Source organism: Neovison vison, chromosome 7 (assembly GCF_020171115.1).
Source record: "Neovison vison isolate M4711 chromosome 7, ASM_NN_V1, whole genome shotgun sequence".
NCBI classification, from domain to species: Eukaryota; Metazoa; Chordata; class Mammalia; order Carnivora; family Mustelidae; genus Neogale; species Neogale vison.
Window position 1 is genome coordinate 65141808 of NC_058097.1, and position 13325 is coordinate 65155132.

A 13325-nucleotide genomic window follows, 5' to 3' on the forward strand; every position below is an offset into this window, starting at 1 on the left:
TTGATAGGGAATTCTGGAGCCTCAACGCCACATTCTGCCTTCCCCATGAAAAGAACAAGTGCCTTCTGAGTCTGTCCAGAAACCCCAAATGAGAATCAATCTGATCTGCCCACGAGGGAATCCCTATTTATAGGCTGCCCTGGCCACTAGTGCTGTGTCTAACAGAGCCCGAGTCCTGACCTAGTGTCAGCAATCCAGAGAGTGGCCCCCATTCCGTCATGTGAGACCTGCCATGGGACAAGTCAGTCATATCTACCCATCCTTGGTATTCAGGCACCTTTCACCAGACTTTTGATGGAATCCCTGACAATGGGGGAACTTGAAGCACATAGAGAACTCTTCCTTCCCCATGGCAGGAAACCTGGGTATTGGTATGGGTGTCCAAACCTCAAAGTGGGAGATAGCTGCATGGCCAATGAGACCAAGTCCACTCCTGACGGCCGCCCTGGGCACAAACAGGCATTGTGATCCTTAGCCTGGGTGTGCTTTCAACCAAGCCCTCTCAGTGCACCACCAGGATCCCGCATTGCTGACCTGGTACTCCCCTAGGCCCAAATACTAACGCCTGGTGGGATTTTCCAGGCCAACAGATGGAGAGCCCATTTCTGGAATCCCTGTTTTTGGGCACCCCGAAGATGCAAAACAACACTCTTCCCTTCCCCGAAAAAGCCACCAAGCTATGGGGAGCCGCCTGTATCCTTTGAAAGAAAAAATCTCCCATGGACCCATGAGACCACAACTACATTCCAAGGCCATCTTGTACAAACAATCTAGATAGAAAAGTCTGGGCAACTACCTCCAGTCACCCTAATCACAGTTCCTGACGAGCTGCGCTCCAAGTCTCTGCATTGAGCCTCTGATCACCTCGCCATTAACCCTAACCGAATTTGTGTTTGCAGACTTCTCTCTCATACCATGGCTCACATGCCATCAAGGATGGGGTCTCTGGAGCCACACCACAGGACTGTGTGTGCCATTCCCAAGGAAACTGTACCCATCGTAGTTGCTTAAACCTTCCAAATGAGGACAAACCTGCAAGGCCCCAGAACTCGCCCTAAGATTGGGGTCCTCTCCAGACACAAATGCACAGTCTGAAACACCCTGATCACCTACAACAGGCAGACAGCCATGTCAATGGTCCTGAGTCAGAAGATTGAATCTGAAATGTCCCTAGGGCCTCATTGGACCCTAGATTAGATTTTCAGGCGTCTGTCCTGAGGCACCTGTTCTGGAATACCAACTTATGATGCAACATGTGGTCCCTGAGCCACACAACAGAACATCTCCTGGACCCAGAAGGAAACCGTTCTCTTCAACCTGTGCCAAACCATCAGTGTAGGAGACTCCTGCACTGCACCTTAGCCACCAGCACATTCTAAGATCTCCCTGGTAAAAATCCAGCATTGTGACCCATCTTCATGAGACTCCATGTCAACTCAAGGCCTTGGTACTTCGCCCCAAGGCCACCAGAATGAACCTGACATGCTCCTCAGCTACAATAGTCAATGGAGGTGTGCTTTCCAGGCATCCGTTCTGGAGAGCTCTGCTCCCCAAACTTTCCACATGGGGAACACTGGAGCAAAAAAAAATCCAGGCTCCACTGTCCAGTAGAAGGAATCCTTGCTCTTTGGAGCGTCTCACAAGCCTTACCGTGGGAAATCTTCCATGGCCTCCTGACGACCCCCCTCAATTTGTAGGTCATCATAGAAACAAACTCCAGTCTGAGCAAACATCCGACATCCGTCTTTACCCAAATGATGGATATCTCTAATCAGCCACTGCACACTGGCATTTCTGCTTGGCACTGAATTGAACAGCAGCTTGTGTTCACAATTCCATCCTCACTCTACTGGTCTCCAATCCCTCTTGATGAGGAATTCTGGAGCCACAAGGCAGCATTCTGCCTTACACTTAGAAAATTGAAGTCCCTGGTGTGTATGCCAAGAAACCCCACATGAGGATCAATCTGCTCAGCCGTTGAGGGAACCTCGATTTATAGGCTGCCCTGGCCACTAGTCCTGTTTCTGACAGAGCCTGAGTCCAGACCTAGTGTCAGCAACCGAGAGAGTGGCCCCCATATCCATCATATGAGACCCATCATGGGACAAGTCCGTCATCTCTACCCATTCTTTGTATTCAGACACCTTTCACCAGACTTTTGATGGAATCCCTGACAATGGGGGAATCTTAAGCACATAGAGAACTCCTCCTACACCATGGCAGGAAACCTGGGTATTGGAAAGGGTGTCCAACATCAAAGTGGGAGATAGCTGCATGGCCAATGAGACCATGCCCACACTTGAGGGACACCCTGGGCACAAACAGGCAATGTAACCCTCAGTCTGAACAGGTTTTCAAACAAGCCCTCTCATTTGCACCACCAGGATCCCGCATTGCGGGTCTGATATGCCCCAGGCCCAAATCCTATCCCTTGGTGGTATTTTCCAGGGAAGCACACCCAGAGCCCGCCTCTGGAATCCTTGTTTTGCAGCACCCCTAAATTGGAAAACAGCACTCTTCCCTTCACGAAAAAGTCACCAAACTATGGGGAGCTGCCAGTATCCTTAAAGAGGAAATGTCTCCCATGAATACATGAGAACACACCTGCAATACGAGGCCATCCTGGACACACAATCCAGATAGAAAAGCCTGTGCTACATTCTTCCAGGCCCCCTAATTATAGTTCCTGATGAGCTGCCATCCTGGTCTATTCATTAGGCCTCTGATCACCTCGCCACACACCCTAACCCGACTTTGTCTTTGCAGACATCTATCCCAAAACCATGGGTCACGTGTCCTCCAGGATGAGGTCTGTGGATCCACACCACAGGACTGTGCCTGCCATCCCCAAAGAAACTGTCCCCTTCACACTTGCCCAAGCCTTCCAGATTAGGAGATAGCTGCAAGACCCCTGAGCCCACCCCAATATTGGCGGGCACTCTCTACAAAAATTTGCAGTCTGAAACACTTTGATCACCTACATCCAGGCAGACAGCCAAGTCAATGGTCCTGAGTCAGAATATTGAACCTGACATGCCCCTAGGACCTCAATGGAACCCTCGATTAGGTTTTCAGGCATCTGTCCTCAGGGTTCTGTTCTGGAATACCAACTTGTGATACAACAGGTGGTCCTTGAGCCACAAAACAGAACATCTCCTGTCCCCAGAAGGAAACCGATCTGAGCCAAACAATCAGGTAGGAGTATCCTGCACAGCACCTTAACCACCAGCACATTCTAAGATCTCCTGGGTAACAAACCACCATTGTGGCCCATCTGCAAGAGATTCCATGTCAACTCAAGGCCTTTGTACTTTGCCCCAGAGCCACGAGAATGAACATGCCATGTTCCTCAGCTGCAATGGTCAATGGAGGTGTGCTTTCCAGGCATCCATGCAGCAGAGCTCTGCAATCCAAACTTTCTATATGGGGGACCCTGGAGCAAAAAAAACAGACTCCAGCTGTCCAGTAAAAGGAAACCTTTCAGTTTGGAGCATCTCACAAGCCTCAGCGTGGAAAATCCTTCATGGCCTCTTGACACCACCCCTCCAATGTCCATCACCATAGACACTTACTCCAGTGAAAGCAAACATCTGACATCTGTCCTTACTGAGGTGCTGGATATCTCGAATCAGCTGCAGCACATTGGAACTGCCTTCCACTTGCCACTGAATTTAACCGTAGCTGGTGTTTACAATTCCATCCTCACCCTACTGGTCCCCAAGCTCTCTTGATTGGGAATTCTGGATCCACACAGCAGCATTATCCCTTCCCCATATAAAGAAGAAGTGCCTGGTGAGTCTACCCAGAAACCCCACATGAGAATTAATCTGCTTGGCCCTTGAGGGAACCCCAATTTAGTATATGTGCTGCCGAAGCGAGCACTAGGGAACCCCAATGTATAGGCTGCCCTGGCCACATTGCTGTGTCTGACAGAGCCTGAGCCCCAACATAGTGTCTGCCACCCAGAGAGAGGGACCCAAATCTAGCATGTGAGACCAGTCATGGCCCAAGTCTGTCATCTCTACTCATCCTTGGTATTCAGGCACCTGTCCCCAGACCTTTGTTGGAATCCCTGGCACGGGAGACCTGATGCACAATAGAGAACTTCTCCTCCCCATGGCAGGAATGCTTGTAGATGGGATGGGTGTCCAGTACTCAAATAGGAAGCCAGCTGCATGGCCAATGAGACTCCACCCACTCCTGAGGGCCACCCTAGGCACAAACAGGCATTGAGACCCTCATCCTGAGCATGCTTTCAAACAAGCCCTCTCAGTTGCACTATCAGTATCAACATTGCAGGCCTGGTAAGCCCCTAGGCCCAAATCGTAAACCTTGGTGGGATTTTCCGGACGCCCAGACCCAGATCTGGTCTCTGGATTCCCTGTTTTGGGGCACCCTTCAGAGGGGAATCAGCACTCTTCCTTCCCTGAAAAAGCCACCAATCTATGGGACTGACCAGGATCCTTAGAAAGGAAAAGTCTCCATGGACCCATGAGACTACACCTGCATTTCAAGGCCATCCTGGACACACAGTCCAGATATAAAAGCCTGTGCTACCACCTTTCCGTCACTCTAATTACAGTTCCTGATGAGGTGTCATCAAGGTCTATGCATTGGGCCTGAGATCACCTCACCACTAACCCTAACCCGAATTTGTGTTTGCAGACTACTCTCCCAAAACCATGGCTCACTTCCCTTCCAGGATGGGGTCTCTGGGTCCACACCCAAAGACTGCACCTGTCATCCCCAAGAAAACTGCCCCTCACAGTTGCCCATAATTTTCAGATTAGGAGAAACCTGCAAGGTCCTTGAGCCTACCCCAATATTTGCAGACACTCTGAACACAAATGAGCAGGTAAAACACCGTGATCACCTACATCCAGACAGACAGCCAAGACAATGGTCCTGAGACAGAAGTTTGAACCTGACAGGACCATAGGACCTCACTAGAACCATAGATTAGGTTTTCAGGCATCTGTCCTCAGAGACCTGTTCTGGAATAGCAACTTATGTTACAATTTGTGGTCCCTGGGGCAAACAACAGAACATCTCCTGTCCCCGGAAGGAAACCGTGCACTTTTCCCTGTGCCTAACCCTCAGGGTAGGAGAATCCTGCATGGCCCCTTAGCCACCATCATATTCTTAGATCTCCCTGGTAACAAACCAGCATTGTGGCCCATCTGTAAGAGATTCCATGCCAACTTAAGGCCTTGGTACTTCGTCCCAGAGCCAGCAGAACGAACCTGCCATGTTCCGCAGCTGCAATGGTCAATAGAGGTGTGCTTTCCAGGCATCCATGCGGGAGAGATTCGCTACCCAGACTTTCCACATGGGGGACCCTGGAGCAAACAAACCAGACTCCACCTGTCCAGTAGAGGAAACCTTTCTGTTAGGAGCATCTCACAAGCCTCAGCGTGGGAAATCCTCCATGGCCTCTTGACACCACCCCTCCATTTGATGGCAACATAGACAGAAACTCCAGAGTGAGCAAACATCTGACATCCGCCCTTGCTCAGGTGCTGGATATATCTAATCAGCCGATGCACATTGGAACTATCTTCCACTTGGCACTGAAATGAAGCGTAGCTTGTGTTTACAATTCCATCCTCACCCTACTCGTTTCCAAGCCCTCCTTATAGGGAATTCTGGAGGCACAACGTAGCATACTGCCTACCACATAGAAAGAAGAAGGGCCTGGTGAGTCTGCCCAGAAACCACACATGAGGTTCAATCTGCTCGGCCCTCGAGGGAACCCCAATATATAGGCTTCCCTGGCCATAGTGTAGTGTCTGACAGAACCTGACACCCGACCTAGTGTCAGCGATCCAGAGAGCCGGCCACATATCCAGCACGTGATACTGGCCATGGCCCAATTCCATCCTCTCTACCCATCCTTGGTATTTAGGCAACTCTCCCCAGACCTTTGCTGGAATCCCTGCCAATGGGTGAACCTGAAGCACAATAGAGAACTCCTCCCTTCCCATGACAGGAAACCAGGCTGTTGGGATGGGTGTCCAACCCTCAAAGTGGGAGCCAGCTGCATGGCCAATGAGACCACGTCTGCTCAGGAGGGCTGAACTTGTCACAAACAGGTAATGTGAGCCTCAGCCTGAGCATACCTTCAAACAAGTCCTCTTAGTTGCACCTCCGGGATCCTGCATTGCACGCCTTGGACGCCCCAAGGCCCAAATCCTATACCTTGGTGGGATTTTCCAGGTGCCCAGACCCAGAGCCCATCTCTGGAATCCCTGTTTTGGGGCACCCGCAAATTGGAAAACAGCACTTTTCCCTTCCACGAAAAAGCCACCAAACTATAGGGAGCTGCCAGGATCCTTAGAGAGGAAAAATCTCCCATGGACCCATGAGACTACACCTGCAATCCGAGGTCGTCCTGGACACAAAATCCAGATAGAAAAGCCTGTGCTAGCATCTTCCACACACCCTAATTACAGTTCCTGATGAGCTTCCCACCATGTCTATGCACTGGGCCTCCAATCACCTCACCACAATCCATAACCCGAATTTGGGTTTGCAGACTTCTCTCCCAAAACCATGGGTCACAGGCTCTCCAGGATGCGGTCTGTGGATCCACACTACAGTACTGTGCCTGCCATTCGCAAGGAAACTGTGCCCGTCACAATTGCCCAAACCTTCCATATTAAGAGAAACCTGGAAGACGCCTGAGCCCACTCCAGTATTGGCGGCCACTCTATGAAAATGCGCAGGCTGAAACACCCTGATTACTTACATCAGGCAGACAGCCAAGTCAATGGTCTTGAGTCAGAAGATTGAATCTGACATGCCCCTAGGACCACATTGGAACCCATGATTAGGTTTTCAGGCATCTGTCCTCAGGGTTCTGTTCTGGAACACCTGGGAAAAACCCTCAGGATAAGAGAATCCTGCATGACACCATAGCCACCAGCACATTCTAAGATCTCCCTCATAACAAACCAGCATTGTGGCCCATTTACAAGAGATTTCATGTCAACTCAAGGCCTTGGTACTTTGTCCCAGAGCCACCAGAGCAAACCTGCCATGTTCCTCAGTTGCAATGGTCAATGGAGGTGTGCTTTCTAGGCATTCATGACGGAGAGCTCTGCTACACAGACCTTCCACATAGGGGACCCTGGAGCAAACAAACCAGATTCCACCTGTCCAGTAGAAGGAAACCTTGCTGTTTGGATCATCTCAAAAGCCTTAGCATGGGAAATCCTCCATGACCTCTTGAGGCCACTCCTCCATTGGTCTGTCATCATAGACACAAACTCCAGTGAGTGCAAACATCTGAAAACCGCCCTTACTCAGGTGCTGGATATCTAGAATAAGCCGATGCACATTGGAACTCCCTTCCACTTGGCACTGAATTGAATTGAACCTTGTGTTTAGAGTTCCATCCTCACCCTATTTCTCCCCAAGCCCTCTTTATAGGGAATTCTGGAGCCACAATGCAGCATTTTGCTTTCTGCAGAGAAAGGAGAAGTGCCTGGTGAATGTGCCCAGAAACCCAACATGACAATCAAACAGTTCGGCCCTCGAGGGAACCCCTATTTATTGGCTCCTGGCCATTAGTGCTGTGTCTGACAGAGCCTAAGCCCAGACCTAGTGTCAGCCACCCAGAGAGCGGACTCTTTATCCAGTAGGTGATATCAGCCATTGCCCAAATCCATCATCTCTACCCATCCTCGGTATGCAGGCACCTGTCCCCAGACCTTTGCTGGAATCCCTGCCAATGGGGGAACCTGTAGCACAATAGAGAAATCTTCCTTCCCCATGGCAAGAAAACTGGCTGTTGGGATGGGTGTACTACAATCAAAGTGGGAGCCAGTTACATGGCCAATGAGACCACGCCCAATCCTGATGTCCACCCTGATACCACACAAACAGGTATTGTGACCCCCAGTCTGAGCATGTTTTCAAACAAGCCCCCTCAGTTGCACCATCAGGATCCCGCATTGCAGGCCTGGTATGCCCGTAGGCCCAAATCCTAACCCTTGGTGGCTTTTCGAGGTGCCCAGACCCAGAACCTGTCTCTGGAATCCCTGTTGTGGGGCACCCGTAATATTGAAAACAGCACTCTTCCCTTCCCTGAAACAGCCAGCAAACTATGGGGAGCCACCTGGATACTTAGAGAAGAAAAAATCCCCAAGGACACAGGAGACCACACCTGCATTCTGAGGCCATCTGGGACACACAATCCAGATAAAAAAGCCTATGCTACTGCCTTCCAGTCACGCTAATTACAGTTCCTGACGAGGTGCCCCCCAGGTCTATGCATTGGGCTTGTGATTGCCTCTCGACTAAACTGAACCAGATTTTGTGTTTGAAGACTTCTCTCCCAAAACCATGGCTCACATGCCCTCCAGGATAGGGTCACTCGAGGTGCACCACAGGACTGAGCTGCACCACAAGGAAACTGTGCCCATCACAGTTGCCCAAACCTTACAGATTAAGAGAAATCTGCAAGGCCCCTGAGCCCACCAATATTGGCGACTGCTCTGGATGCAAATGCACAGTCTGAAACAACCTGATCCCTCCATTCAGGCAGACAGCCACATCAATGGTCCTGAGTGAGAAGATAGAACCTGACATGCCCTTGGACCTCATTGGAACCCTTGATTAGGTTTTCAGACATCTGTCCTCAGGAGCCTATTCTGGAATACCAACTTATGATACAACATTTGGTCCCTGAGCCACACAACAGAACATCTCCTGTCCACAAAAGGAAACCTTGCTCTTTGACCTGTGTCAAACCCTCAGGATAGGAGAATCCTGCACGGCCCCTTAGCCACCAGCACATTCTAAGATCTCCCTGGTAACAAACCAGCATTGTGACCCTTCTGAAAGAAATTCCATGTTAACTCATCGCCCTTGATACATTGTCCCTAGCCACAGAACGAACCTGCCATGCTCCTCAGCTGCAATGGTCAGTGGAGGTGTGATCTCCAGGCATCCAAGTTGAAGAGCTCTGCTATCGGGAATTTCAACATGGGGGACCCTGGAGTAAACAAACCAGACTCCACCTGTCCAGTAGAAGTAAATCTTGCTGTTTGGAGCATCTCAAAAGCCTCAGCGTGGAAAACCCTACATGGCGCTTTACAACACCCCTCCATTTGTCGGTCATCATAGACACAAACTCCAGTGTGAGCAAACATCTGACATCCTCCCTTAGTCAGGTGCTGGATATTTTGAATAAGCCTCTGCACATTGGAACTGCCTTCCCCTTGGCACTGAACTTAAACGTAGTTATGTTTACAATTCTACTCTCACCCTTATTGTCCCCAAGCCCTCTTAATAGGGTATTCTGGTGTCACAACACAGCATTTTGCCTACCCCCATAGAAAGAAGAAGTTCATGGTGAGTCTGTCCAGATCCCCCACATGAGGTTCCACCTGCATGGCCCTCGACAACACCCTAATATCATAGGCCACCATTAGCACAAAAGCTCTGTCTGACATAGCATGATCCACGACCTCTAGACAGCCACCTAGGCATTGGGCCCCATATCCTGCAGGTGGGACCTGCCGTGGCCCAAAACCATCATCTCTGCTCAACCTGGGTATTCAGGCAGCTGTCCCCAGAACTTAGCTCAAATCCCTGCTTATGGGTGAACCTGAAGCACAAGAGTACTCCTCCTACCCGATGGCAGGAAATCTGGCCTGTGAAATGGGTGTCCAACCCTCAGAGTGGGAACCAGCTTCATGGGCCTTGAGACCATGGTCACTCATGGGAGACACCCTGGGCAGAGAAAGGCATTGTAACCCTCAACATGAGCCTGCTTTCAAAAAATACCCCTCGGTAGCTGCACCAGGAGGCCTCAAAGCAGGCCTGCCAGGTTGCTACTGCCAAACCCTCTCCCTCGTTGGTGTTTTCCAGGCACCCAGACCCAGAAACTGTCTCCAGAATCTCTATTTTCGGGTTCCTCTGAGACTGAAAACAGCAGTCTTCCCTTCTCCTAGAGACTCCAAACGCTTGGGGGCTGGGCAGAATACCCAGAGATGAAGAATCTCCCATGGCCGCATAAAGCCACCTCTATATTTTGCGACCGTCCTGGACACAGAATCCAGCCAAAATAGCCTGCACTACCTCCTCCATGACACCTTAATTTCAGTACACTATGAGCTGCCCTCAGGGCCTGCAGATCGGGCCTGTGATCACCTTGGCCCTCACCCTAACCCTAGTTCGAATTTGTAGATTTCTGTCCCCAAAGCCATGGCCCACATGCCCTCCAGGACTGTTGACCAAACCCTGAAGATTAAGAGCAAAGTAAATGCCCTGAGCCCATGTCAATTTCAAAGGACGCTCTGGACCAAAATGTGTATTCTGACACACAATGAGCACCTGCCTCCAGACAGACATCCAAGTCAAAGGCCCTGAGTCAGAAGATTGAACCTGATATGTCCCTAGGACTTCATCAATACCCTATTTTAGATTTTCAAGGTCCAGTCCCCAGAGGCCTGTTCTCCAATATCAATTTATATTCCAACATGTGGTCCCTGAGCCACACTACACAACCCCTCCTGTCCCCAGAAGGATACCTTGCTCTTGGTACTTTTGTCCAAGACTCAGTGTAGGAGAATCTTGCATAGCCCCTGAGCAGCCCAACATTCTAATATCTGCCTGGATAAAATCCAGCTTTGTGATCCAAAAGCATGAAACTCCATGTCAATTCAAGCCTGAAGGAACTTTTCCCCAGAGCCAACAGATCGAAACTGCCATGTTCCTCAGCTGCAATGGTCAATGGAGGTGTGCTTTCCACACATCCATATGGGAGAGCTCTGCTACCCAAACTTTCCATATGAGGACTCTGGAGCAAACAAACCAGACTCACCCTGTCCAGTACAAGGAAGCCTTGCTCTTTGGAGCATCTCACAAGCCCCAGCGTGGGAAATCCTCCATGGCCTCGTGACACCACCCCTCCATTTGGTGGTCATCATAGACACAAAGTCCTGTGTAAGCAAGCATCTGACATCCGCCCTTACTCAGGTGCTGGTATCTCGAATCAGCCACTGCACACTCGAACTGCCTTATGCTTGGCGATGAATTTAACTCTAGATTGTGTTTACAATTTTATCCTCACCCTCCTGGTAAGCAAGCCCTCTTGACAGGGAACCCTGGAGCCAAAATGCCGCATTCTGCCTACCCCACAAGTAAAGACGTGCCTGGTGAGTCTGCCCAGAATCCCCACATGAGGATCCACCTGCATGGCCCTCGACAGCACCCTAATATCATAGGCTTCCATGGGCACTCAGCCTCTGTCTGACACAGCCTGAGCCTCGACCTCTAGTCAGACACACAGACTGTTTGCCCCATATCCTGCAGGTGGGACCTGTTGTGGCCCAAGGCTGTCACATCTACTCAACCTTGATATTTAGGGATCTCTCCCCAGACTGTAGCTCAAATCCCTGCCTATGGGGGAACCTGAAGCACAGGAGTACTCCTCCTAACCGATGGCAGGAATCCTGGCTGTTTAGATGGGTGCCCAACCCTCAGAGTGGGAACCAGCTACATGGCCCATGAGACCACGGCCACTCATGGGAGCTGCCCTGGGCACAAACAGGCATTGTGACCCTCAGCATGAACCTACTTTCAAACAAACCATCTTGGTAGCTGGACCAGGAACACACAGGGCAGCCCTGCCAAGTCCCTAGGACCAAATCCTCACCCTCGTTCATGTTTTCCAGGCGCCCAGACCCATAAGCTGTCTCTGGAATCCCTCTTTCGGGTGTCCCCTGAGACTGAAAACAACAGTCTTCTGTTCCTTCAGAGAAACCAAACTCTAGGGAGCTGGGCAGAATCCCCAGAGTTGAAGAATCTCCCATGGAACCATGAAGACTCCCCTACATTTTGCGACTATCCTAGACACAAAATCCAGAGAGAAAAGCCTGTGCTACTGCCTCCATGACACCTTAATTTCAGTACACTATGAGGTTCACTCACGCCCTGCAGATTTGTCCTGTGATCACACCGGCCCTCACCCTAACCATAGTTTGTGTTTGCAGATTTCTGTCCCCAAAGCCCTGGCCCACGTGCCCTCCAGAATGGGGCCTCTGGTGCCACACCAGACGAGTGTGCCTACCCTCCTGAAGAAAACTCTGCCCTTCACGTTTGCCAAAACCATGAATATTAGGAGCAAAGTACAAAGCCCCTGAGCCCAGCTCAATTTCGAAGAATGCTCTGGACCCAAGTGCATATTCTGACACACAATGAGCACCTTCCTCCAGACATCCAAGTAAAAGGCCCTGAGTCAGATGATTGAACCTGACATGCCTCTAGGACTTTATTGATACCCTAGCATAGGTTTTCAGGCTCCTGTACCAAGAGTCCTGTTATCCAGTACCAACTTATATTCCAACATGTGGTCCCTGAGACACACAGCAGAACCCCTCCTGTCCCCAGAAGGACACCTTGCTCTTGGTAGCTGTGTCTAAGATTCAGTGCAGTAGAATTCTGCATGGCCCCGTGACCACCCCAACATTCTAACGTCTCCCTGGATAACAACCAGCATTGTGACCCAACAGCATGAAATTCCATGCCAACTCAGGCCTCTTGGAACTTCACCTTAGAGGCACCAGATCGAACCTGCCATGTTCTTCAGCTGCAATGGTCAATGGAGTTGTGCTTTCAGGCATCCATGAGGGAGAGCTCTGCTACATGAACTTTCCATATTGGGGACGCTGGAGCCAACAAACCAGACTCCACCTGTCCAGTACAATGAAACCTTGCTGTTTGGAGCATCTCACAAGCCCCAGCATGGAAAATCCTCCATGGCCTCGTGACGCCACCCCTCCATTTGGCGGTCATCATAGACACAACATCCATTGTGAGCAAGCATCTGACATCCGACCTTACTCAGGTGCTGGTATCTCGAATCAGTTGGTGTACACTGGCTGCCTTCCACTTGGCACTGAATTTAACCATAGCTTGTGATAACAATTCCATCCTCACCCTCATCGTCACCAAGCACTCTTGACAGGGAATTCTGGACCGAAAACAAAGCATTCTGCCTATCCCACAACTGAAGACGTGTCTGGTGAGTCTGCCCAGAAACCCCTCATGAGGATCCACCTGCATCGCCCTTGATGGCACCCTAATATCATAGGCCGCCATGGGCACTCAGGCTGTGTCTGACACAGCCTGAGCCATGACCTCCAGATAGCCACACAGACAGTGTTCCCCATATCCTATGGGGTGGGACCTACCATGGCCCAAAGCCGTCAGCTCTACTCAACATGAGTATTCAGGCATCTGTTCCCAGACCGATGGTCAAATCCCTGCCTAAGGGGGAACCTGAAGCACAAGAGTACTCCTCCTTCCCGAAAGCA